Source organism: Chionomys nivalis, chromosome X, assembly GCF_950005125.1.
Source record: "Chionomys nivalis chromosome X, mChiNiv1.1, whole genome shotgun sequence".
NCBI lineage: Eukaryota > Metazoa > Chordata > Mammalia > Rodentia > Cricetidae > Chionomys > Chionomys nivalis.
In genome coordinates this window covers 60,578,744-60,605,153 of record NC_080112.1, presented here as the reverse complement: position 1 = coordinate 60,605,153, position 26,410 = coordinate 60,578,744, and the positions used below count along the sequence as shown (strand labels likewise).

General features: G+C 36.1%; 1 protein-coding gene across 1 annotated transcript in view; it reads left to right on the top strand.

The window, feature by feature from the left end:
• LOC130867758 (melanoma-associated antigen B18-like) overlaps positions 1–26,410 on the top strand; it is a 399,852-nt gene that overhangs the window by 332,559 nt on the left and 40,883 nt on the right. The window contains exon 2 of the mRNA XM_057759917.1: positions 7,155–7,214. The gene's annotated coding sequence lies outside the window, so the exon portion shown is untranslated. The remainder of the gene's footprint in view (positions 1–7,154; positions 7,215–26,410) is intronic.

Below are 26,410 nucleotides of genomic sequence, written 5' to 3'. Positions count from 1 at the left end.
GAATCAGGAATGCACACTCTACATTGCCACCCATTAGTAGTACCACTTCATTAACAAAAATTCTGTGGGAGAAGTATCAAGATATCTATATGTTGCCAACTAATAATTTAAAATGCAACTTACCAATCAATCACTCCTACGGAAAGTGGGGGGACTGGGCGACTGAAATGAGTAGATCAAACGGGAAAGTGGGACAAAGAGGAGGGTAACAAAAAAAGTCAGATAAAAATAAGGGGCATTTGAGGGATCATATGGAAACCTAATACAGTAGAAGGAAGGGATTTGTGAAAGAGGATGAGAAAAAAGTGTGAGGGCCAGAGGGGATGGAAGACAGTAAGGAAAGAAGGACTCATCGATACAACAGGACTAACACACACATGAACTCACAGAGAATGTGGAAATATACACAGTCCTGCACACATCTAAGCTAGATGGCATCTCAATGCTGAAAGAGGAAGTAGACGCAAGCCCATATCTTTAACCTAGAAGCTTTCTCCCACTGATAACTGCTTCCAAATGAAAAGTTAGTTTTCTCCAAAGTAGTCTCACTGGGTACACAAATCACACTGAAGAGCAGGCCCTTTTCCTAGAAGTAGATTTAGATAGCCAACAACAAAATGAACTCAATGACATTTTTGAAGGATTTGTTTTTGTTTCTTCCCTTATAAATCTTTTGTTTATGTATTATTGTTTTTGGTTTTATTTTTTATGGGGTGTGTGTGTGTGTGTGTGTGTGTGTCAGTGTCTATATGCATTTCCTGTGCTTTTTCTTCATGGATTTTTTTCCTTTTTGTCCTATTCTGGTATATTTGTTGCTGTTATTTTAGAAGTCTGTTTGTATTCTAATGAGAGAGAAAGAGAGGATGCATATTTAGGTGGGTGGGAAGTAAAGTGGATCTGGGAGGAGCTGGGAAATGAAAACTGTAATCAGAATATATTTTATGAAAGCAAAATATTTTCAATAAAAAAGAAAAATTGAGTCCAAAGTTATACAAATGCTTATAAATCTATTATAAAAATTTTATTATTTTGGTGGTGGTGGTGGGGAGACAGGGAGGGTGAGAAACTTATCACTATGCCCTGGAACTCACTATGTTGTCCAGGCTAGTTTGGAATTCACTGCAATTTTCCTACCTCAGCTTCCCAAGAGTGGGGATTTCAGACTTAAGCCACCACTGTTTTTTACTTTATAACCTTTTCTTTGTTTTGAAGATGCAGATTATTTTTGTACTGGGTAGTTAAGTGGGGCTATGAGGTTTTTATTATAGCTAAAAACCTAAGATAAAAATAATATACATACTCCAATAGTAGTTTATAAATCATCTAAAGAAATCCCAACATTCTCTTACTCTGTTACTTTATTCACTAGTCACACAGAGGCCCAAACGTAAGGCCCAAAAGATCATGTGATTACAGCCAGGTGTGGCTGGAATTGTACCTAGCAGACAAGGTTTCTGTGTTTTAAATAAATGAATGAATGGTAAATGAATTTTCAAGCATATGCTTTCTCTGGATATAATTCAGTATGACACAGATTCTTATACATACAATACTTATATTTGTATATGCATTTGTAAGCATATTTATAAATATATTTGTGCAATATGTGTTTATATATAAATTTCTCAAAGTTGAATTTTGAGCAAGTTTTAAATTACAGCTCAGAGAACAGAGATCAATTTACCCTTATTATATGTTTACATGGAATGCTTAAATTTTTACTGATCTTACTCATATCATCTTCATTTTTTGTTAAATATTTTCTTCCTAATGACAAATGTCTTTGATAAAGGGGGAATATTTTTGTTATGTAAAAGTTGTTATTATGAGGGTTGGCAAAATGCCTTTGCAGTCTTAAAATTATATGTGTTTTGAATAACATCTCACAGAGTCCAGCCTAAGTGGAATGTATTGAGATGTTGTTACATTTCCACTACAATCAGATGTTTTAAAATAACACATTAACATTTTATTTTCAAATATTTAAGTAAAATAAAAGTTTGAATTGTTCATACAAAATGATTTTATAAATGTAAAAATAGTTTTTCAATTTTGATTCTTTTACAGTTTATATTATTTTATTAATTTTATTTAAATTTTAATGCAATATCACTTTAGCTTATAGTAAAATATACAACACAATACACACACACTAAAATGGCCACTCTATTTGAACAAATTGGCATACATCATCTCACAAGTCTCTATATATTTAATCACTGAGTCACATTTAAGTATATAATAATTAATATGAATTTTAAACACCACACAAAAGGGAATGGAGTAATGACTCAGCAGTTAAGACAACTTGCTGCTTTCTCAGAGGAATCAAGTTCAGTTTCTAGCATGCACCCACATAAACGGTTCTTAATGACTTGTTACTTCTGCTCAAGAGGATCTGACACCCTCATCTGGCTTTTGTGAGCATCTGAAAGCATGTGCTCATAATACTTGAATGATAAATCTATTTTAATTGATTGAGAATTTCATACATGTGTGGATCAAGTCTACTCCCTTTCCCTCCCTTCCAACTACTTCCCTGTCTCCATCTCTATTTCATGTGTTCTCACTTTCCTTTTTATACACACAAAGGCTACTTAAAGCTGTAAATATGAGCATGAGTTTGGGGCCATGCACAAGAACATGCGTAGTCTCTTGGGAGATCTCATTTCTGAAGAAAACCGACTATCTTTTTCCCAGATGTCATCAATTTACAATAGTTTCTCAACTAGAGGTGGGAACTCCTAGTCCATGCTGGGATTTTGTCTGTCTTGATCTTATGCAGGTCTTTTGTATGCAGTAAGTCATAGTAAAACAAAAAGAGTAAAATAAAATTATAATCCAATTGTCTAAGTTAGGGTTTTATTGCTGTGAAGAGACATCATGACCACAACTCTTGTAACGGAAAATGTTTAATTCAGGTGATGGAATACGTTTCAGAGCTTTAGTCCATTATCATTATGGTGGGAAAAATGGCAATGTGCAGGCACACATGGTGCTGGTGGCATCTTGATCAGAAGACAACAGGAAGTGGACTGAAAGTCATACTAAGGGAAGTTTGAGCAAAAGAGACCTCAGAGTTCACCCACACAGTGACACACTTCCTCCAACAACGTTACGCCTACTTGAATAAGGCCATATCTTCTAATAGTGCCATTTTCTATGAGCTTATGGGGGTCAAACTACCACACCAATATATAGCATTAAATCAGAAAAGTACACTATAGGTGAAAAGTGACAAAAAATTAATGCAAGCCTAATTACTTGGTATGCTTGTATTGGGGGACTTAAGGTACTGCTTTTTAATTGTATGTATGCAACCCTAATAATATTTATGTTTTAATTAGTTTAATGTTCATTTTCTCTTATGGATAAAATTTTGTGACCCTCAAAATACATACATTACCATCATTTGTCTGGACTTGGACAAAGCACCTTTAGGAAAGTAGGAAAGTGTTTAACTTTAAATGAGGTCATAGGTGTGGGATCCCAACCCAATAGGATTAGTATCTTAAAAAAGAGACAGCAGTATTTTACTTTCCTCACTTTCTCTCTACACATCCTCTGAAGAAATTTCTAGGAAAGACACAGAAGGAATTAGGTCATCTGCAAAGTAGGAAGATAACCCTCACTATACACTGAGACTTCTGGCACATTTGTCTTAGAAAGCTGGTCTCTGGACCCAAAGAAAAATAAATTTGTTTAAGGTACCAGGCTTTAGGATATTGCCTTCAGGCCCCACAAGCAGACTAAAAGATCAGTGCTTCAGTTCTCAAACTCTCAGTGGATGCTTTCAACCACAGGTTGCACCAAATGCTGTGCTTTCCTCTCTTTAGATATCTATGGTCAAGGTAAATTTGTAAATTAGGGACAGTGGGAAATTATTAATAATAAACACATCAATTCTTACCAATACACTATAGTAAAAGTCATGCAAATATGGACTATCTAAAAAAATCACATTTTAAATTGTTCTCCCTTTTTGTGATGACATAAGATGATAAAGTTCCTATATAATAAGACAAAAGCATATTGGAAAATGACCACGGTCACTAGCTAGCAAACTACTATGTGGGTAAATATGATGGACAATGGACTGATTCACATTCTAGGATAGATGTGGTGGAATAGTATGTAATTTTACTATATTACAAAAGTCAGTATGTAATTTAAGGTTTAGGAATCATTTGTTTCTAGAATTTCTGTAAGTGGTTATGCTGAAAGTAAAATCATGAACAACAGAGGTCAGTCATACATTGTCTTTGAAAGCCATAATTTTATTCCTGAGTCAATAACATTGAGTCTGCTCTCACAGGTAAACTTAATCTTGCAGAATGAATGCTGTTGTAATAATGGCTGGGAGTCATTTGTGCAAAACAAGAGTTATGTGTATACTAACATGTTAACATGGAATGGTTTTATATCAGGTAGAAAAACAGTATCAGTTAGTTTCTCTCCAAAATGTATGCTCTCTAGTATTTATCGTCACAGAAAAAGTTCTGAAAGTATTTCAGTTTATTTTCTTCTTGTGTGTAACTTTACATTACTGTCGAATGTCCAAACGATACTTTGTTTTCGTCCGTGAAATTAAAACTAACCAGTTTATATGTGTGTATGAGAGAGAGAGTGTGTGTGTATGTTTGTATGAACATACATACACACATGTGTCTGTATGCATGTTTGTACAAATTAGCCAGTTTTAAATAATTTCATTGGGGACGATATGTCAGATTACATATTTTAATCACTATGTTTTTATTTAGATTGTACAGACTGCTGTACTAAATTATTCATTATAGCTTCTACTCATCATTATCTCTTCTTTAGAAACAACTGTCAGTTCTGTTGGTTCCATTCTCTCATCTTACCACTTGTAACGCTTCTTCCTGACGTTACTTCTTTCTCTGTTTCCTCTGTACTTTTAAGAGTTTATCACATGTGCTTTTTATTTATTTATTTATTTTACAACTCTGTGGTATACAGATGCAGAAATCATCATGAAAGTTCTTTTCTCTTTTAAAGAAGTAAGCCATTTGAGGAATTTGTTGCAGCATTTTTCAGTTCTGTCCTCATCTGACCCTGGGTGTAGTTTTATTTTATATTTATTTCTGCTATTTCTTTGTTCTTTTTTCATAAGTTTAATATGTAATTGTCTCTGAATTTTCAATCTTTACCATCATTTTAGCTTAGAGTTGCCACTGTAAATAAAATGTAGCTGACTTTGTATGTTTGAAATACCAATCTGAGAATCTATATTTTAAATTCACAAATTAGCTTATACATATTCAGAGTAATCATGGATATGTTCGGAGGTATTTTTGTCATCCTCAATTTTCCTAGTTTACATGATTTCTTATTGTCTCTTTCAGCTTCATTTTTGCCATTCATTAGTTTGTTCTAGTTTTATTTTGGTGCCATTTATCTCCTGTTATGTTTCATATAGTTTTATATGAATGCATCTAAGTTTCTGTGATTATCATATTTTATCTAATGAAATATTTCATTCTAGAAAGATGGTATACAAAATCCATTTCAACATATCCAGATTCAACGAATGGATTTCAGATACAGAGTACAAAGACAAAAGTTTTTATATATTTTTCCCTCTTAATAGTCCCCTCAGTTTTACCAAAGGACTGACTCCTTTTGAACATTTATGTTTATCATTCTACTATTTTTCTAGATAATTATCAGGCTATAGGTATTAGTATTTTTTTCACTGCTGTAAAAATTCTGATGAGAAATATTTAAGGAGGAGGATATATTTATGTTGCTTTTGGGTTTCAGCAGTTTGTTACTGATTTCAGCAGATTAAGTCACTGATTATTAGGTGGCTGAATTATTTCTTGCCCATGGTGAAACATAAGAACTTGCAAAATGGGTGTGTCACCACAAAGTGGCTCACTCTATCAAGTACAGAAAGACAGGCAAGATATAGACCCTAAGAACATTCTCCAGGTAATCTACTTCCTCTAGTTATATAGTCCCCGCCTCCTAAATGTTCTCACATCACCAGCATATGATCAAGCCTTTAACACATACACCCATGTAGGACATTTTCTGTTCATACTAAACACTATTTACACAGTTTGAAAAGGTTCCATAGGTTTGACTTTTTAAACTTTATGAAAATTATATATGTATATTTTTCCATTTTTTCCACAAAACTTTAAGGCTTTTAGATTGCCCCTTTTTGATACTTCATGTTGCACACGAATCTTATGATTCTCCTCTTATTCCTTCTACTGCCTTCTTCTTTCCAGTACCAGATTTTCCCCTAACCCCATAATGGCTCCTTCTATCAAGATATCTCTTTGTTGCTCTCCTACTCTGTCCCTCCCCCAACTGGACCATCCTGATCCCTCACCTTCCTCACCCCAGTTTACCCAGGAGATCTTATCTATTTCCCTTGTTTTTCTTTTGAATACATTTTCGTGGCTATTTTTTAAAACTCCCTCAAAGCTTGATAAAGGATGAACTGACAAATAGTATCGGCAATCATTTCAGATATACAAAGTGATATTTTGGTATACAAATGCATAGTAGAATGACTATCACAATCATGTAAAATTAACATAACCTTCTACTTTGTCACCTTACATAGCTTTCTCCAATTTTTGTTGATGACAATGTAAGATTTTTGAGGCAGCTTAAAAGCACAAGAGGGAGTAAAGGGACATGAATCTGACTTTCAACAAATATGTTTATTAGTGTGTACAGCGGGGTTGTGTGGGCAGCCTCTCTCCAGCAGGAAGTTGGAGAATATGCATGGGAAAAATATGACTGAGGCCTTTTATAGGGGTGAGTGAGGGACTTAGGAATGAGAAAGTGGTTGCAGCATGTAGCTCACATTCCTTTCCTTTAACTTCTTTCTGAGGTTGTTGTTTGCCTATGGGGAGACAGGCTGTTCCAGCAAACTTTGTTTCTATGATTACCAGAAAAATTTCAGCAAGGTCAAACAAGGTTGTCTGTAACATTGTAGGAATAGGGTTTTATGGGCAAGGTACTCTATCAGATATTAGCACTATTGTTTTGTGATGAGAATGCTTCAGATCTGCTTTTTTTTAAAAAATAACTCATATGACCTATTATTATTACTACTATTATTTTATCTTTCTTAAAATCCATTCCTTGTCCTTTCTGGTCTGTCCTAGGTCCATATTCAAAGGAGAAGTAACAGAGAAGAGGGAGCAAGCAAACAGAAGATAAGGAAGGTATTCTTGTCTGTCTCTCATTTCAATCCCTCCTTCATTGCTACAATTCTGAAAAGTACTCAAGCACTCCTTTTGTGTTGATAGTTTCAGTTTTCAGGTGGCTCTCATCAAAACTATTCTGCATTTAGCCTTCTCAAACCTATTGTTGCTAATCCACATGTATCTGCAGTCCTTAAAATATGATGTACATTACCCATTGCATGCTTTTCAGTTAAAATCCTTCCCTCCTGATATGTCATCTACTTTCTACCTAAAACTTTAGTGCCTACATGATTCATGTTACATGTAACTTTTAAATCAATATTTATGTACCCATCTCTCTCTGTGTATACATGTATGTGTATATATTTTCCTCTGTTCTTTATGGGAGAAAGTCAAAAGGGAACAGCTCCTCTTTTATTCTCTGCTTCTTTATTTAAGAAAAGGTCTGTTTTCAAACCCAGGGCTCACAATTCTCTGGCTATAAATCAGAAAGCCTCAGGAATCCTCCTTTCTTTCTTTGCTTCTGGGAGTTAAGGTTCTAGATGTGCACAGGAAGTTCAGCTTATTATGTGGGCATGGGGATCTGAATCTAGTCCTGGTTGTTATGCATTTTATTAAGTTCTTTAAACATATACCACTATGTGTAAGAGAAATACAGAAGTCACTGGAAAGTATCTTTTAAGAAGTATGTGTTGTAAAACGGTATGAGTGGGTATGTGGAGTCCCATGGTAGGTGGGTTCAAAGCAAGATGGATAACAGAATATGCCATTCATGCAGAGCTTAAAGTGAGGAGTGTTATTGGAGGAAGGGCGTGGGGAAAAGGAAGGGAGAGCAGGGACGAGAAGAAAAAGAGAGAGAACACAAGACAAAGAGAGAGAAAAGAGAAGTAGGAAAAGTCCTGCTTGCCCCTTCAGAAGAGCAGCAGGAAGGAGTGGGTAGAACTTGTCTCTAAAGGGACCTTTGCACCTGTATACAGACTAGGATCCTCGGCTGGCCAGGGTACGGGCTGGGTACATACTGCCAGATGACTGGGTAGATCAGCCTAATGCCTGAATCCTAAATGTATGAGAATATTTAAATAGTCCAGAAGATAGTAAGAAATTAATATTAGAAGTTTTAAAGAAATTATCATTGGATGACAAATATTTATCTTTAAGCTCCCAGGACAGTCCTTGATAAAAAAAAAAAAAAAAAAAAAAAAAAAAAAAAAAAAAAAAAAAAAAAAAAAAAAAAAACACATACTCAGTGTTTAATGAAATGATTTGATGATTTTGGAATGGAAACCAATCATAATCTAAAACTGTAATCATTTAAATATGTTGTCAAAAGATGTATTTTCTAGTTAAATTATGAATGTATTCAAGTCTGTTATCTCACCCACAGTTAACATGGACAACCTGACCTTACCTCACTTTTAGTCAGCCCAATAGTTGATGTGTTATAGACAAAGAAGAAGACTAGGAAATTTCTTTCTTACTTTCAGACCATAGTTCTAAGGAAATGAGATAGGGACACCCTTGCATATCATGGTCAATTACTACTTCTATGGCTGATATAATTTAAGACTAGCCTAAGTATGGTCTACAATAATAAACTGAGAAGTGCTTGGCTTTCCAAACACTCCTGTTTCTTATATTTCTCATCTCTATTGCTATGTATGAATAGTTTGTATCCGATGGGGCTTTTCAGCTTTTTGTTATGACAAGTGCAGTAACTAGATGGGTAAGGCTTTTAACTAAAATTGTACATTAAGCTAACTCAGGGAAAAAGACACTTAATATATTTTATACCAGTCATGTCCAGTACATAATTCATAGGTAACTTTAGCAGGAATGTGATTTAGGATTTAAATACTATTTCCTCACAGGTGAAACAGAGGCTCTAAAGAAGGAGTAAAAAGATGGAGGGTGATGTAGAGTAGAAATCAATATTCATTAACCACAAATCAATATTCATTAACTTCTTTGTTTTGATCCTTTGCTCATATAAATTTATCAAATTAGCTTAAATCTATGATACAAGTAGTTATGGTTGCTCCTTTGTTTATTGGTATTAAGTATGATTCATTGTCTGTATACAGGGAATTAAAGGTGGTTCTTTTAACTTTCCTATATAAGAAATAAGACTCATTTCCCTTGATATTTACTAATAGTTTCTTTCATTAACTATTTAAGTATAACCTTAATCTCACATGGAATTTACTCTTCTTTTCTGTCTCTGTTAAAGTCTTGACACAAGATGTGTGAGAAATATGATTTCTTTTCACAACCCTCCACCCATCTTTTCCATTTCCTTTTTTGCTTGTTGTTTCTTGTCAGGAATGTGGTGAGGTAGAATCATAAGAAAAATACAAATGTTTTGTATTTACCTGGGTATTGCAGCACCTAATCTACCAAGATTGACTACCTTAGGCTTTATTATGGAAAGCAACAGAATACTTGGCCTTTGGCTGGACTTATTTTAGAATCCTTTGATTCTTCTATCCTTGGAGTTCTTTCAGATGTGTTCAAAGCTTTCATGAGCCAGATGCCTCTTGCTTTTTTGTAATATTTCTAACTTCTTACTGACTTTTTAATGCTGTACCCTTTCAAAGCCTTACAGATAAACACATTCCAAAGAGAGGAGAATATGGTCCCTTTTCCACAGATGTTAAGACATTACTCTTCCCCTCAATACACACATCCTGTTTACCTCCAAATTATATGCAAATTAAAATTAAACTTAGAGGGTTGTTCCACTTTGAAAGATGACATAATTTTAACACATGCAAAATATATGAATATTTATATTTAATTTTTAATATTTATGCATTTTACCTACTTCAAATTGGAACTATATACCAGCATATATTGCTACAAGCAATAGTTTCAAGTATAGAACATGAGCTCTTATTTTGTTTTTATACTTTACCAATTATAATTCACATACGAGTTTATTTTTTCTTTGTAGAAAACATAGCCCAAATGCTTAGTAACCCTTGTTAGTAGCCTCTGTTTCCCCTATAATCACTAGATACTGTCAGAGATGAGTATTATAATTATAGAGTTGATGGCTCTAAATTTTCAAAGATATCAAAACAGAAAAATAAGTTTACCTTGAAAAGAATTTAATAGTCCTTTAAAAAACATAAAGAACCTATCCAAAAAGTAGAGGCAACTTGAGAATATTTTCTTCCAAATCTATTGGATTCTAAATACTTAATTTTCAAAGTCAGGTAAATGCAATATAAAATACTAAATAATATATTTCATATAGTAATATTCTTTCAACTTTCCAACAAAAAAGAAAACTATGTATCTGGCAGATTTTGTGTTTTATTATGACATCCTTTTTCTCTGCTTAACCTCTAACCAGCATGATTACTTTGCTTCGTTAGTAAGCACTTTCATATTTTTGCTGTTTCTCTTCCTAAACAATGGTAATTATAAATTTACATACACTGAGATAATAAAGATCATTTCTTCTCAATATAAATTCAATGTAGTACCCAAATGGGCATAAAATATCCATTTAGTCAGAGGTTCTTCAAATGTTTTGATTATGTTTTAATAAGAATCACAAGAATTTTCAAATTTGAGAGATATTGCTAGAGACTTTGCTGTTTTCCCCAAACACGGGTCTTAAAGTTTATTCCCTAGATGGGCATGGTCAGCATTATCATGATCTGGGATTTTATTAGAAATATTTTTAGCCCTTCCTCCCAATCTACTGTTTTGGTTTTATGTGGTTTGATAGTTGTCTCTATATGTTTTAAAATGTCAACACTATTGTGAAGTAATACAATATTTGAATCTTATCCCATTATAGGATTTATAGCAGAGACCTTTAAAAGATGATTGCAATTATATAAACTCATTAGCATGGAGGCTGCCTCTACGATTGAATTCTATGGCTTTATAAAAAAAGAGAGTGAGAAAGAGAGAGAGGCCTTAAAAGCACTCTGCATAGTTCCAGTCCTTTGGAAGTTAATGCTCTGGTGCTCTACCATTCATACGGCCATCACCGCACATCCCTCTTGTCTTTGGATCTTCAAATATGAGCCAAACTAAACTTTTTTCTTAATAGTTTACTTTGTCCCGCACATTGTGTTACTTGCAAGGGAATATACACATATAAACACCAGTTAGAAATTCCTCTGGTAGGACCCAGGCATTAGTATTTTAAAGGGGATTCAGATGGATGAAAAAAATTAAAGAGCACTGTTCAAAAGTACTTATACATAAAGAAGGCCTAATTTCAAAATTAAGTTGTTGAGTAAAACATAAAAAGTGGGAAGAGGTAGGATATACCCATAGAGTATACTGACTATCCTCCAGCTCACATGATTCTGATATTCAAGAGTTTTCCAAACCTGCCCTATATGTGCATTTCAGATTAGGCCATTAACTTGTTTCAGGTATTCTGATGGCAAATCCTTTTACATCAACTGGCTTAATTCAAGAATTCTGTTCCATTACATTAGCTATAAAAACATACTACAAGCACATCAGTTTGTGCAGAAATTTTAATTAGCACACTATAATATGGGGAAAAAACATTGAATTACTAGAATTGCTCCTGTGAAAGTAAAATCTTTGTTTGACCTTAAAAATATACCTAATGTGACTATAAGTTCGATTATAATAGGTGGGTAATTATTTTATTATTTATCTATTTATCTATTTATTTATTTATTTATTTATTAAAGATTTCTGCCTCCTCCCTGCCACCGCCTCCCATTTCCCTCCCCCTCCCCCAATCAAGTCCCCCTCCTTCATCAGTCCGAAGAGCAGTCAGGGTTCCCTGTCCTGTGGGAAGTCCAAGGACCTCTAGGTGGCTAATTATTAACCTGCATTTCTGTACTATCCTAAGCAGTTTGTAACAATAATTTTCAAGAACTAGAGATTTGCACTACATTGTTAAATGAACCGTATAGGTACAATACCTTGTACAAGATTAGAAAAGTATGCACAATATATTTTAACAAAATTAATCTCAAATTTGTATCAATATATAAAATTTTTATACAATATATAAAATTCAAATCAAATGTAAAACATTTAAAACTAGTAGTTGCTTTTTAAAAGTAGATTCAATAATCTAACTTTTTATCTCATCATATCATATCTATATCTTCCCTTTTTCTTTTCAAAACAAGATGATATCTATATCCTTCTATTTTTCATTTCAGAGTAGATTCGATAGTCTATCCTTTTATCCTGTCATATCTGTATCCTTTTTTTTTTTTCATTTTTCAAGACAGGGTTTCTCTGTGGATTTGGAGTCTGTCCTGGAACTAGCTCTTGTAGACCAGGCTGGTCTCGAACTCACGGAGATCCGCCTGCCTCTAAAAAAAAAAAAAAAAAAAAAAAAAATGTGTATCCCTTTTTTATTTTCAAAACAAGAACCTTAAATCTAATTAATTTATTTTAGATTTTCTTTCCTGATCATTATCCACAACAACTTGTAACCAACATTCTAAACAAAGACAAACATCCCCCTAAACAATGATTAATATCCCTAATCCATTTTCTGGAAGTGTGGGTATAGTTTTTTAGGCTATTTCCTGCTGATTGTGGTGCTGATAATCTTATGGGGACCTGAAGAGAATTTAGAATTATGGTGAAGTCCTGACTGGAGTATTCTGTGAGGCTGGATCATCTCAGCCAGGATCTTGAAGTTCTTCTGGATGTAGAACTTAGAGGAAATTGCAACAGAGGTGTTCTAAAATGTTGGATCATCTGGGACAACCATTCCTATCAAATATTCTTCAGGAGGTCTTACTTGATGAAATCTTATTTTTTTTAACCCAGCATGAACCACAACCTCTCACTTTCTGTGGAAACAAAAACAAAACCTCTTCTCCAAAGTAAAGTATCTCATATATGTTGGATTAATCTATTAGCTTTGTAATCAAATGTCCTTTAGCAGTTGCTGCTCCTTCCTCAGCAGTCAAACAATTCAAAAACAACACAATAACATAAGTCTCCATATTCTCTGTGTATTTTCCATCTTTAAATGGAAGCTAAGCCAGGGCAGATGAGAGCTGGAAGTGCTAGTTTTTCCCCCAAACCCAGGTGGCTAGGTTTGGGTTCCAATTCTTAAAGCTGGAATTCCAATTATAGCTCTGGTCTCGGCTGGTGGCTAAAAGCCTCAGACAAATGGCTTTTTCATGAATTTATGCCCCAAAAGTTGGGTGTCCAAATAAATACAATTAATAAAAACTCAGAGACATAAATTGGAGTTCAACTTGAATATTAGAAAACCAGAGCAGCCAGCTACTGGCTCTTACCTCAACCTCAGTCTAAAATGGCGATCCTACCTCTAGGAATCTTAGCTTGAGAGCCTGAGTTTGAAAGCTGTCTCCTCCAATTTTATAATCCTCTCTAGTTCCAGGATTAAAGGCATGCACCACTGTTGTATTCAGGCCACTTGTTTGTTTCTTGGTTGCCCAGAGTCCCAAAATAACCACACAAAAACTGTATTAATTAAATCACTATTTGGTCAATTACTTAAGCGTATTGCTAGCTAGCTCTTACATCTAGAATTAACCCATCTCCATTATTTTAAATTTTACCATGAGGCTCGTAGCCTACTGGCAAGGTTTCAGTGTGTCCATCTCTGGCAATGGCTCCATTGCTTCCCTCTGACTCTGCCTTCTTCCTTCCAGCATTCAGTTTAGTTTTCCCCACCTAGCTCTGTTCTACCCTATCAGGTCAAGCCAGTTTTCTTTATTCATTAATGAGGGGAATCCCACATTACCCCCACATTTCTGTTTAAATAAAAAGGAAGGTTTTAATTTTAGTTTTAAAATTACATAGAACAAAACAGTTATCAAACAAGACTTACAATTACAATATTTAAATCTACTTTCTATCTATTCTTCAATTCCATCAAAGACTCCAGAAGAATATAATATTACCTAAGTAAACAGGAGGTGCACTGTAAACAACTTCCAAAACTCTAGAATTGACAGCCATCTCACTGCCTGGACAGTCACCCAAAGTTCTTCTGTATCACTGGTGTATCCAATCTTCAGCCCACAGGCCTATAGTATCCAGCAGACTTTTCTATGAAGCAGGAAGTTTCAAAGACAGTTCCACCTATATTGGCAGTTTGTCAGTCACTTTCTTCTTTGTCCTGCAGAATGTCTAGCAGACTCTTTCATGAAGCCAGAACCCTGAAGGATCCTCTCACCATTCGGCAAGCTCATCAGTCATTTCTCTGTGGGTGCTGCATGTCCAGTTCTCCCAATACACCATCAAGCAGTCTAGGCAAGAGAATTTTCTTGCCCAAATGGCTAACAAACTCCTTAAGGAGCTCTATCAATGCCCATCTTCTTCTTGAAGTAGATTGGTGCTGCCAGGAGCAGCTGTGTCTCATTGTCATGAAAAGTCCTAAGTTCTTAAAACATTTTTAATGCCATATTCTGAAAGTCTCTGAAATATATGAAGAATATTTATCTAACTGAAATATATCTCTATACATCTAGAAAACATAACTAACATGACTATAAGTCTGACTATTATAGATGGCTCTCTATTAACATATATTTCTTAATTATATATTACACTTTTGAATTAGCTTCACAAACATAATACCTTAAGAGCCTAAATATACATAGAACAAAATTGATCTTAAATTTGTATCAATAAACCAAGATCTATACCAATGAAAATTATTCATATCTATATCATATCTCCATTTAAATATAAATAAACATTTATAAAGAATCATTTAGAAAATTTGAGTGTAGCTCTCTCCAAACTACTCCCTACTGTTTATTGGACAAAGTATTATTGGAGGTGCTCACAGCAACCTTTCAGGGGCTCTCATTCCATCAAACCACATTAGCTTAGAATGAACCCACAGGTTCTCATCCTCTGTGTAAACAAAAGAAGAACCTCTTTTCCTAAGCAACATATCTTTAGACTCAACTTCTGAAGTCAAGATACTTTTATAATAATCATGCTGGTTAACTTAGCAGCCATTCAATGAAATGTCTCTCTGTACTTAGCTCCTTCACAGTCAAAAAATTTAAAAACACAATAATATATATGATCCAGACTCTCTGTGTATTTTCCATTTTTATGTGGCTTATTTTTACTCTATTACGTTTTAATATTTATTTTATTATCTTTACTCTTTTAATCTATGTAGTCTATGACTGTCTGCATTCTGTCTTTAAAGACTTGGTTTTATTTTTTACAATTTATTTCTTTTGAAAACCCTTTATATTCTTTTTCTTCTCTCTCCCAAGCCTACATACATTTTTTAAACATACTGTGTCTCATTTAGAGGTCTTTTTCATCTGAATTTGTCATTATTACATATCTGTAATCCATTTCTGACCAGAAGTGCTTCTTAAAATGCTAAGCCCTTATTATGAACTTAAGCTGAAGCATTGCTAGGGGAAATACAACCCTGTCTCCTTGCTCGGCCCAGTCCAGCATGGTGGAACTATTTGCTGCCTCTGAGAGCCATGCTCACAGTCCCATTTTTAGGCACACAGCCAGTCTATGTTGCCATTAAGCAAGTGATAGCACTCTGTTCACAAACCCCATTTAAATGTTCCATAGCTGGAGCTCATCAGAGTTCATACTGGCAGCATGGCCCAGGAAGCTGCAGCCATTTCAAAATAGTGTGGCTTTTTTTTCTGCTACAGCTGAATCAGGAAAAGCTTTCTTATAGGAGCCATGTCTCTGCTTGCTTCTAGCAAACAAAGCCCACCCCCCAAAAAATGCCGCTACCAAACCATGCTTAACTTTGTTCTTTTGTGTCTAGGATTTCTTTTTAAAATTTCTCAGATTTTACATGGATTTGGTCAACCACGTTGGCACATCAATTTGTTGTAGTAAGCCATTTGTTTGTTTCCCAGCTGCCCATACTCCCAAAATAACCACACAAAAACTATATTAAGTAAATCACTGTTTGGCCAATTACTTAAGCATATTGCTAGCGCTTATGCTTACATCTAGAATTAACCCATCTCCATTATTTTATATTTTACCATGGGGCTCGTGGCCTACTGGCAAGGTTTCAGCATCTGTCTCTGGCAGTGGCTCCATGGCTTCCCTCTGACTCTGCCTTCTTCTTCTCAGCATTCACTTTAGTTTACCCCATCTAGCTCTGTTCTACCCTATCAGGCCAAGCCAGTTTTCTTTATTCACTAAAGTTAATCATAGCATACAGAGGGGAATCACACATTACAACACTACTGCTTGGTTTCTATGGCAGGTTAGCGTGGCTACTGGGATTAAAGGTGTATGTTATTGCTGCCTGGCCTGTAATGCTGGCCAGTGTGGCCATTTTACTTTTCTACTCCTCTGGTAAGTTTCATTTCTTAAAATACAAATGAAATGCCACTGCATATAGTGGTCTGTGTTGTTATTATATGTCTAAACAATGGATTAAGGAACTGTCTAGGCAAGAATGCACTACTTCAATGATTTATCTGATATAAGTCTTCTCTGGCAAGTAACAAAATAAAAAATTTCTGAAATATTTTTCTAATAGTATGTATGAAGCTTAGTTCAGTTCATGATCATAATATTTTTTTCTTTTTGTTTCCTCATTTTTTTTATTCTTTTTTAATTAAAATTTCCAACTGCTCCCCGTTTCCCATTTCCCTCCCCCTCCTCCCACATATTGCCCCCTCCCCCCGCTCCCCTCCCCCTATCCCCACTCCACTTCTCCTCCCCCCAGTCCACTCCCCCTCCCTCTCGATACTGAAGAGCACTCCAAATTCCCTGTTCTACAGGAAAACCAAGGTCCTCCCACTTCTATCTAGGTCCAGGAAGGTAAGCATCCAAACAGGCTAAGCTCCCACAAAGCCAGTTCATGTATTAGGATCGAAACCTAGTGCCATTGTCCTTGGCTTCTCATCAGCCTTCATTGTCCGCCTTGTTCAGAGAGTCCAGTTTCAACCCATGCTTATTCATTCCCAGTCTAGCTGGCCTTGGAGAGCTCCCAATAGATCAGTTCCACTGTCACAGTGGGTGGGTGCACGCCTCGTGGTCCTGATTTCCTTGCTCATGTTCTCCCTCCTTCTGCTCCTCATTTGGACCTTAAGAGCTCAGACGGTTGCTCCAAATTGGGTCTCTGTCTCTCTCTCGATCCATCGCCAGATGAAACTTCCTGTGCCATTCTCCTTGGCCTCTCGTCAGCTCTCATTGTCCGCCACATTCAGAGAGTCCAGTTTTATCCCATGTTTTTTTTCAGTAGCACACCAGCTGGCCTTGGTGAGCTCCCAATAAATCGGACCCCTGTCTCAGTGGTTGGGTGCACCCCTCATGGTCCTGACTTCCTTGTTCATGTTCTCTCTCCTTCTGCTCCTCATTATAACCTTGGGAGCTCAGTCCGGTGCTCCAGTGTGGGTCTCTGGCTCTATCTCCATCCATCGCTAGATGAAGGTTCTATGGCGATATGCAAGATATTCATCAGTATGATTATAGGATAGGTTCATTTCAGGTTCCCTATCCTCAGGTGCCCCAATGAACTAACTGGGGACATTGCCCTGGGCATCTGGTAGCCATTCCAGGTTCAAGTCTCTTGCCAACCCTTAGGTGGCTCCCTTAACTAAGGTATGAGTTACCCTGCTCCCCAATCCAACCTTCCTTTAGCCCCAATCATCCCGATTCCCCCAGTTCCCCTCATCTTCTCCTTCACACTTTTCTCTCCCCATCACCCCTCATCCCCATCCAACCCCACCCCCAAGATTCCAATTTTTTGCCCATCAATCTTGTCTATTTCCCATAGCTGGGAGGATATCTATATGTTTTTCCTTGGGTTTACCCTCTTGTTTAGCTTCTTTAGGATCACAAATTATAGACTCAGTGGCCCCTATCCATGGCTAGAAACCAATTATGAGTGAGTACATCCCATGATCTTCTTTTTGGGTCTGGGTTACCTCACTCAGGATCGTATTTTCTATTTCCATCCATTTGCATGCAAAATTCGAGAAGTCATTGTTTTTTACCGCAGAGTAGTACTCTAATGTATATATATTCCACACTTTCTTCATCCATTCTTCTATTGAAGGGCATCTAGGTTGCTTCCAGGTTCTGGGTATTACAAATAATGCTGCTATGAACATAGATGGACAAATGCTTTTGTCATATGATAGGGCATCTCTTGGGTATATTCCCAAGAGTGCTATTGCTGGGTCCAGGGGTAGGTTGATCCCAATTTTTCTGAGAAACCGCCACACTGATTTCCAAAGTGGTTGCACAAGTTTGCAGTCCCACCAGCAATGGATGAGGGTACCCCTTTCTCCACAACCTCTCCAGCAAAGGCTATCCTTGGTGTTTTTGATTTCAGCCATTCTGACAGGTGTAAGATGATATCTCAAAGTTGTTTTGATTTGCATTTCTCTGATTGCTAAGGAGGTTGAGCATGACCTTAAGTATCTTTTGGCCCTTTTAACTTCTTCTGATGAGAATTCTCTGTTCAGTTCAGTGCCCCATTTTTTAATTGGGTTAATTATCCTTTTAAAGTCTAGTTTCTTGAGTTCTTTATATATTTTGGAGATCAGACCTTTGTAGCAGGGTTGGTGAAGATCTTCTCCCAGTCAGTAGGCTGCCTTTTTGTCTTAATGACAGTGTCCTTTGCTTTACAGAAGCTTCTCAGTTTCAGGAGGTCCCATTTATTCAATGTTGCCCTTAATGTCTGTGCTGCTGGGGTTATACATAGGAAGCGATCTCCAGTGCCCATATGTTGTAGGGTACTTCCCATTTTCTCTTCTATCAGGTTCAGTGTGTTCAAATTGATATTGAGGTCTTTGATCCATTTGGACTTGAGTTTTGTGCATGGTAATAGATATGGGTCTATTTTCATTCTTCTACAGGTTGACATCCAATTGTGCCAGCACCATTTGTTGAAGATGCTTTCTTTCTTCCATTGTATACTTTTAGCTCCTTTATCGAAAATTAGTTGTTCATAGGTTTGTGGGTTAAAATCCGGGTCTTCTATACGATTCCATTGGTCGACTTTTCTGTTTTTATGGCAGTACAACGCTGTTTTCATTACTGTAGCTCTGTAATAGAGTTTGAAGTCAGGGATGGTAATGCCTCCATACGTTCCTTTATTGTATAAGATTGCTTTGGCTATCCTGGGTTTTTTGTTTCTCCATATAAAGTTGATTATTGTCCTTTCAAGATCTGTGAAGAATTTTGATGGGATTTTAATGGGGATTGCATTGAATCTATAAATTGCCCTTGGTAGAATTGCCATTTTTACTATGTTGATCCTCCCAATCCAGGAGGAAGGGAGATCCTTCCATTTTCTGGTATCCTCTTCAATTTCTTTCTTCAAAGACTTAAAGTTCTTGTCAAATAGATCTTTCACTTCCTTGGTTAGAGTTACCCCAAGATATTTTATGCTTTTGGTGGTTATCGTGAAAGGTGATGATTCTCTTATTTCCCTCTCTGCTTCCATATCCTTTGTGTATAAGAGGGCGACTGATTTTTTGGAGTTGATCTTGTATCCTGCCACATTACTAAAGGCGTTTATCAGCTGTAGGAGTTCTTTGGTGGAGTTTTTGGGGTCGCTCATGTACACTATCATATCATCTGCAAATAATGCAAGTTTAACTTCTTCCTTTCCAATTTGAATCCCCTTTATCCCCTTATGTTGTCTTATTGCTATTGCTAAAACTTCGAGTACTATATTGAAGAGGTATGGAGAGAATGGACAGCCTTGGCGTGTTCCTGATTTTAGTGGGATGGCTTTAAGTTTCTCTCCATTTAATTTGATATTAGCTGTCGGCTTGCTGTATATAGCTTTAATTAAATTTAGGTATGATCCTTGTATCCCTAATCTCTCCAAGACTTTTATCATAAAGGGATGTTGAATTTTGTCAAATGCTTTGTCAGCGTCTAATGAAACGATCATATGGTTTTTTTTCTTTCAGTTTATTTATATGATGGATTACATTGATAGATTTGCATATGTTAAACCAGCCCTGCATCTCTGGTATGAAGCCTACTTGATCATAATGGATAATTTTTCTAATGTGTTCTTGGATTCGGTTTTCCAGAATTTTGTTGAGGATTTTTGCGTTGATGTTCATGAGTGAGGTTGGCCTGTAATTTTCTTTCTTGGTTGGGTCTTTGTGTGGTTTTCATATCAGAGTTACTGTAGCTTCATAAAAGGAATTTGGCAATGACTCTTCTGTTTCTATATTGTGAAATACCTTAAGGAGTATAGGTATTAGGTCTTCTTGGAAGTTCTGGTAGAATTCCGCATTGAAACCATCTAGTCCTGGACTTTTTTGGAAGGGAGGTTTTTGATAACCGCTTCTAATTCTTCACGACTAACAGGTCTATTTAGGTTGTTTACCTGGTCCTGGTTTAACTTTGGTATATGGTATTTATCTAAAAAAGTGTCCATTTCTTTTACATTTTCCAGTTTTGTGGCATACAGGCTTTTGTAGTAAGATCTAATGATTCTCTGAATTTCCTCTGTGTCTGTGGTTATGTCTCCCTTTTCATTTCTGATTTTATTAATTTGCAAATTCTCTCTCTGCCGTTTGATTAGTTTGGATAGGGATTTATCAATCTTGTTGATTTTCTCCAGGAACCAGTTTTTTGATTTATTGATTCTTTCAATTGTTTTCTGTGTTTCTATTTTGTTGATTTCAGCCCTCAGTTTGATTATTTCCAGTCTTCTACCCCTTCTAGGTGAGTCTGCTTCTGTTTTTTCTAGAGCTTTCAGGTGGGCTGTTAAGTCTCCAATGTGTGCTTTCTCTGTTTTCTTTAAGTGGGCAGTTAGTGCTATGAACTTTCCTCTCAGGACTGCTTTCATAGTGTCCCATAGGTTTGAGTATGTTGTTTCTTTATTTTCATTGAATTCAAGGAAGACTTTAATTTCTTTCTTTATTTCTTCCTTAATCCAGGTATGGTTCAGTAGTTGACTATTCAGTTTCCATGAGTTTGTAGGCTTTCTGGGGGTAGCATTGTTGTTGAATTCTAGCTTTAATCCATGGTGATCTGATAAGATACAGGTGGTTATTAATATTTTTTTGTAACTGTGAATGTTTGCTTTGTTACCGAGTATGTGGTCGATTTTTGAGAAGGTTCCATGAGCTGCAGAGAAGAAGGTATATTCTTTCTTATTTGGGTGGAATATTCTATAGATGTCTGTTAAGTCCATTTGATTCATTACCTCCATTAATTCTCTTATTTCTCTGTTAGGTTTCTGTCTAATTGACCTGTCCATTGGTGAGAGAGGAGTATTAAAGTCTCCTGCTATTAATGTGTGCGGTTTGATGGCTGCCTTGAGTTTTAACAATGTTTCTTTTACGTACGTGGGTGCTTTTATATTAGGGGCATAGATATTCAGGATTGCGATTTCATCCTGATGAATTGTTCCTGTTATGAGTAGAAAATGTCCCTCTCCATCTCTTCTGATTGATTTAAGTTTGAAGTCAACTTTGTTAGAAATTAGTGTGGGCACACCTGCTTGTTTCCTAGGTCCATTTACTTGATAAGCCTTATCCCAGCCCTTTACTCTGAGTAGGTGCCTGTCTTTGTGGTTGAGGTGTGTTTCTTGTAAACAGCAGAATGTTGGAATCTTTTTTCGTATCCAATCTCTTAGTCTGTGCCTTTTTATAGGTGAGTTGAGTCCATTGACATTAAGTGATATTAATGACCAGTGGTTGTTAACTCCGGTCATTTTTTTAGTAGTAGATTTTGTGTGTTCCCTTCTTTGAGATGTGCTGGTAAAGGGTCTCTAGATGTCTGAGTTACTGTGGTCCTTGTTGGATTCCTTGATTAGTGATTTTCCTTCTATTACTTTCTGTAAGGCTGGATTTGTGGCTACGTATTGTTTAAATTTGTTTTTATCCTGGAAAATTTTGTTTTCTCCATTTATAGTGAACGAAAGCTTGGCTGGGTATAGTAGTCTGGGCTTGCATCCATGGTCTCTTAGTTTCTGCAGTACATCTATCCAGGACCTTCTGGCTTTCATGGTTTCCATAGAGAAGTCAGGTGTAAGTCTGATAGGTTTACCTTTATAAGTAACTTGGCCTTTTTCCTTTGCTGCTCTTAGTATTCTTTCTTTATTCTGTATGCTTTGTGTTTTGATTATTATATGGCGAGAGGATGTTTTTTTTTGATCCAGCCTATTCGGTGTTCTGTATGCTTCTTGAACCTTCATAGGTATATCTTTCTTTAGGTTGGGAAAGTTTTCTTCTATAATTTTATTAAATATATTTTCTGGACCGTTGAGCTGCACTTCTTCTCCTTCTTCTATTCCTATTATTCTTAGGTTTGGTCTTTTTATTGTGTCCCATATTTCCTGAATGTTTTGTGATGAGAATTTGTTGGCCTTGCTGTTTTCTTTGATCAGCGTATTTATTTTCTCTATGTTATCTTCAGAATCTGAGATTCTTTCTTCTATCTCTTGTATTCTGTTGGTTATCCTTGCTTCTGTAGTCTCTATTCGTTTACCTAGATTTTCCCTGTCCAGCTGGCCTTCTGTTTGTGTTTTCTTCTTTGCCTCCATTTCAGTTTTTAAGTCTTGAACTGTTTCCATTATCTGTTTGATTGTTTTTCCTTGGTTTCCTAGGGTATCATTCACTGATTTACTCAATTCTTCAAACTTTCTGTTATACTTCTCATCCATTTCTATAAGGGCATTTTTTACATGCTGTTTAAGGGCGTCAATCACTTTCATAAAGTCAATTTTATCTACTTCTTCATGATTAAGGTGTTCATGTACTCCTGTTGTGAGTTCACTGGGTTCTGGTGGTTTCATATATTTTTTCAGATTGTTGGGTGAATTCTTGCATTGGCGTCTGCCCATCTCTTTCTCTGAATGCTCCCCTATGGATCTTCTTTTACCGGATCAGGTCTCCTTGCCTACTGATGTACCTTCCCAGTGATGGCACTCTGCAGTGATAGCTCTCTTGGTGCTCCAGTGATGTCTCTCCTGGTACCAATATCAGATCTCCGTGCCCAAAGACGGCTCTCCTGGTACCCAGATTAGCTCTTCCACTGATGGCTCTCTTGGTGCCAAGATCAGATCTTCGTGCAGGTTGGCTAGTTTGTAAACAAAGCTCCTACCTTGCTTGGTGCAGGCAGGCCAGTGAACCAAAGAAAGTCTCGCCTGCCTACTTGCCCTGAGGATTTGCCCCCAGCGCCTGACAAACTGAGCTGGATGGTGTTATGTGCCCAAAGAGGAAAGGGGGCAGAAGGAAGAAGGGTTCTGGATGCAAGCTGGGTGGGACAAGAAGAGAGAGGCAGTATGCAGGGTGTAGAGCCCCTGCAGGGAGCCCAGGGAGTATAGGGTGGGGGATGAGGAACTTCAGAGTTCCCTGTCCAGAGCTGCTTCCGCTGCCGCTGGTCACAAACTCACCCCGCTGCTGTCTCTCCTGGTGCTGAGATCAGATCTCCGTGCAGGTTGGGTAGGTCGAAAACAAAGCCCTTACCTTGCTTGTTGCAGGCAGGCCAGTGAAACAAAGGAAGTCTCGCCTGCCTACTTGCCCTGAGGATTTGCCCCCAGCACCAGACAGACTGAGCTGGATGGTGTTATGTGCCCAAAGAGGAAAGGGGGCAGAAGGAAGAAGGGTTCTGGATGCAAGCTGGGTGGGACAAAAAGAAAGAGGCAGTATGCAGGGTGTAGAGCCCCTGCAGGGAGCCCAGGGAGTATAGGGTGGGGGATGAGGAACTTTAGAGTTCCCTGTCCAGGGCTGCAAACTCACCCCGCTGCTGTCTCTCCTGGTGCCGAGATCAGATCTCCGTGCAGGTTGGGTAGTTCGTAAACAAAGCCCTTACCTTGCTTGTTGCAGGCAGACCAGTGAAACAAAGGAAGTCTCGCCTGCCTACTTGCCCTGAGGATTTGCCCCCAGCGCCAGACAGACTGAGTCATGATCATAATATTAAATTAGTTGCTTTCAGTTTCAATCATTTTGGTTTAAACTATTAAATGCTGCTTTTACCTTATTTACAGGTGTTAGGTTAATGGAATGCCAAAGTAAGTAATCATGTTTTAGGCATAGTGGTGAAAGCATTAAGCATAGTCAATCTCATGAACATATACAAACAGCATATTAATTGCCATAAACTGGTTATTTTTAACAGGGAAGACTACTAATGTAAATGTAGCAAGCTTAGTACCTTTATAGTTCCCTGATGATGTGTCAAGTCTTCCGTGCAGTTTTTGCAAACTAAGTGAAAATAATACAAAACAAAGGAAATGATTTCTCTGTGAATTTTTTAGTGTTATATTAAAAATTATTTTTGGCAATTTCTCAGTATATGAAAACAATACACTCATTCACATTGAAGTTTGAATTAATGGTTACAAAAGAAGGCTTACAAATTAATACCCTTTACAACACTAGAGAATAGAGAATCATTACATCCAGTGAGATCTACCTTTCCAGAAACTACTGTGTAATAGAAATACTGACGGATTTAAAGAGTATACCAGAAATTAAAGGATTACTGTTATTCCATTTTAACAATGCCCAGGAAACAAAACCAGTTTACCTCTCAGGCATGCAGTAATGACAGTCATAAAGTAAGAAAAATATACACTATAAATAATGACAGTTCAGCTATTTCAAGTTTATAAAATGTTAGTGTTTTACACCACACTTTAAATAAAATTTAAATTCTCTAATTGCTTAACATTTGCATTCAAAATCTCTCAGTAAATTATCCATCAATCTCATTTCATTGATAAGACTAAAGCATCATGTTTTAATCATTAGTAGAGATCACAGAGTTTTAGAATCATTTTCTGGAGTCCAGCACATGTGCATCATTACTGGTGGAAAGAAAATAATGAAACTTGCTTTCTTTTTTAATATCAAGATCCAATCATGGAGTTAGCATTCCTATGAAAAAAACAATCCTACTCTTGTTGCCCCAGAGGCATTTTTAATCACTCCCTGTTTTTCTACTTACAAGTCTCTCCAATCAAGAAATATTACCCTGTCTTTGAGAGCAGCCAGTTTCACATTATTTTCTGCTACATTAAAATTTTCAAGTGGATATATATCAAAGCAATCAATCAAACTAACTCATATATCTCTTAATAGCAAGATATTTGTAGCAGTGACAATATCTTCATATTTTGTTTGTGGTTTGGTCAAATTATAAAAATATTTCAGATGTAAATATTCACCGTTTTCTGTTCTAAAACTCATATGTCTCTGAATAGCAAAATATTTGTAGCAGTGGCAATATCTTCATATTTTGTTTGTGGTTTGGTCAAATTATAAAAATATTTCACATGTAAATATTCACCATTTTCTGCTCTAACAGTTCACTCAGTGTGACCCAAGAATTCTGAGAAGGTGACTAAGAAACACTCAAGGTTCCCAAGGTCAAACATATTTTCATAATAACACATTATGTACCTTTGTAGTCATTTGCAAGAATGTTTATTGACACTTTCCAGAGCTTACACAAATTATAATATATCAGCCAGCTGAATCCAGTACCAAATATGAGAAGCTAGTTAAATCTTGGTATTATGCAAATTCACAGAAAGGTAAACTTTCACAATTTTCTTTTCTTTGAAAATAAAGATTTTATAATAATATATTATTGAACTTAAAATGCAAAGAATTTATTGTTACCTTAAAATGATTAATAATAGAATATTGTAAAAATGTCTGTTAATTTCTAAGGCATGAATGCAGATAGCTATATAGATATATGCCACATAGGATTTTCGAATTCTCAGATGAGAAACAGAGTGTTGTAGATTCATTGTCCTAGACATTTAAAGTTTGCATTCACATCATTCCTGATTCACCTTCCACAAAAGCCTCCAATAAATAAGTTATCGAATTCATTCATCACTTTTCTATCATTAGTTACTCAATTTCTTAAAGTGATTATAATTACCATCTTTCCTCTTTGTTTTTAAACTTAAGACTCTTCATATTCTTTGGTTATGTAATTTTTTCTACTTAGGAATTTTCATGATTATCTTGAATATCTCACTTTTTATATATTTTTTAATTTTTATAACAATTTTCCAAATAAATTTCTTCTTTGACAATTCATAAATCCATATAAGGTATACTAAACACTCTTATTCCAACCTTCTCCCATTTCCCTACTACCCATATCTACTCTCCATTCTTTACAAATCTCAGTTTCACATTTATTAATTTTTTTGTATATATTAATTTTTAAAAAACTTTATAATCTATTACTCAGTCTAGATTTGATTTTAGTTCATTTAAAAGCTAATAAATTATTAAATTTGCTTGTTT